The sequence below is a fragment of the Carex rostrata genome, chromosome 5 (genome assembly GCF_964058835.1).
Source record: "Carex rostrata chromosome 5, lpCarRost1.2, whole genome shotgun sequence".
Taxonomy (NCBI): domain Eukaryota; kingdom Viridiplantae; phylum Streptophyta; class Magnoliopsida; order Poales; family Cyperaceae; genus Carex; species Carex rostrata.
In genome coordinates, this window is record NC_135922.1 from 207,501 (window position 1) to 210,000 (window position 2,500).

Here is a 2,500-nt window from a genome sequence, read left to right on the forward strand (position 1 = left end):
GCTCGGTCTCTGCGGGGCGCCTCCACGCTTAGGCGCCCCAATGAACCGTGTTTCGCCGGCTTTACGGCTGGGGATTTCAACCCGCTCGGTCTCTGCGGGGCGCCTCCACGCTTAGGCGCCCCAATGAACCGTGTTTCACCGGCTTTACGGCTGGGGATTTCAACCCGCGCGGCTACCCGCATCGGCCTTACGGGCGAAACTCCACGCGGAGTCACCCTGCCCGACCGCTTTTCGCCGGCTTTACGGCTGGGGATTTCAACCCGCATCGGTCTTACGGGCGCCTCCACGCTTAGACGCCCTGCCCCACCGTGTTTCGCCGGCTCTACGGCTGGGGATTTCAACCCGCGTGGTCCGTGTTTTTCGGTAACATATTCGTGTTCCTTGCCCCCGACGGGCCGTGTTTTTCGGTAACAAAATCGTGTCTTTTGTCCCCGCTGCACCGTGTTTTTTGCCCCGCTCAACCGTGTTTTTTGCCCCCGCTCAACCGTGCTTACTGCCCCCGCTCAACCGTGTTTTTTCGGTAACATAATCGTGTTTTCGGGTAACATAATCTTGTTTTTCGGGCCATTTTACACCGACGGAGGCACCCACAGGGGCCATGTACACCCCGCTTGGCATGTACATGAGGGGCTGCCTCTTCCAAAAATCCTTCCCCCCTATAGGGGAATATGCATTTTGGGTCTCCAGCCACGCCCAGGGTTACCACCCCCTGGAAATCCCCCAGGTTTACCCCCCATTTTATGTGGATGCATAGATTCAGACCGCCCTGCTCCCGCGCTTTTGGCCATTTTTGCCCAACGTTAGCCGCTTCGGCGTGCCGCTGGACTGTTTTCGGGCCTTTTTCACCGACGCTTGGCCGTATCCGCTTAGTTTTCCCCAACGCTTGGCCGCATCCGCTTAGTTTTCCCCCGCTGGACTGTTTTCGGGTCACTTTTGCCCAACGTTAGCGGCTTCCGCTTGCCGCTGGACTGTTTTCGGGCCCTTTTTCACCGACCCTTGGCCGTATCCGCTTAGTTTTCCCCAACGCGTGGCCGCATCCGCTTAGTTTTCCCCCGCTGAACTGTTTTCGGGTCACTTTTGCCCAACGTTAGCCGCTTCCGCTTGCCGCTGGGCTGTTTTTGGGCCATTTTTCCCCAACACTTGGCCGTATCCGCTTAGTTTTCCCCAACGCGTGGCCGCATCCGCTTAGTTTTCCCCCGCTGAACTGTTTTCGGGTCAGTTTTGCCCAACGTTAGCCGCTACCGCTTGCCGCTGGACTGTTTTCGGGCCAATTTCCACCGACTCTTGGCCGTATCCGCTTAGTTTTCCCCAACGCGTGGCCGCATCCGCTTAGTTTTCCCCCGCTGAACTGTTTTCGGGTCACTTTTGCCCAACGTTAGCCGCTTCCGCTTGCCGCTGGGCTGTTTTCGGGCCAATTTCCACCGACACTTGGCCGCATCCGCTTAGTTTTCCCCAACGCGTGCCTGCATCCGCTTAGTTTTCCCCCGCTTAACTGTTTTCGGGTCAGTTTTGCCCAACGTTAGCCGCTTCTGCTTGCCGCTGGGCTGTTTTCGGGCCATTTTTCCCCAACACTTGGCCGTATCCGCTTAGTTTTCCCCAACGCGTGGCCGCATCCGCTTAGTTTTCCCCCGCTGAACTGTTTTCGGGTCACTTTTGCCCAACGTTAGCCGCTTCCGCTTGCCGCTGGACTGTTTTCGGGCCAATTTCCACCGACTCTGGGCCGGATCCGCTTAGTTTTCCCCAACGCTTGGCTGCATCCGCTTAATTTTCCCCAGCTGAACTGTTTTCGGGTCACTTTGTCCCAACGCTAGCCGTTTCCGGTTGCCGCTGGACTGTTTTCGGGCCATTTTCCACCGACTCTTGGCTGTATCCGCTTGGTTTTGCCCAACGCTTGGCTGCTTCCGCTTAATTTCCCCCAGCTGAACTGTTTTCGGGTCACTTTTGCCCAACGTTAGCCGTTTCCGCTTGCCGCTGGACTGTTTTCGGGCCATTTTTCACCGTCACTTGGCCGTATCCGCTTAGTTTTCGCCAACAATTGGCTGCATCCGCTTAATTTTCCAAGCTATACTGCTTTCGGGTCAGTTTTGCCCAACGTTAGCCGCTTCCGCTTGCCGCTGGGCTGTTTTCGGGCCATTTTCCACCCACGCTGGCACCGACGGGGCCATGTACACCCACGCGCGTGTACATGAGGGGGCACCCATTTTTGAAAACCTTGCCCCCCTATAGGGGAATATGCATTTTGAGGCTCTAGCCACGCCCAGGGTTACCACCCCCTGAAAATCCCCCAAGTCGAAATCACCCATGTAAAATATTCAAAAAAATCTGAAAAAATCACAAAAAATTTATAAAATCAAATAAATTCAAAAAAAAAAAAAAAAATCAAAAATTCAAAAAAAATTCAAAAAATTCAAAAAAATTCAAAAAAATTCAAAAAATTCAAAAATTCAAAAAAAGTCCAAAAACCCAAAAAAACTTCAAAAATTTCAAAAATTCAAAAAAA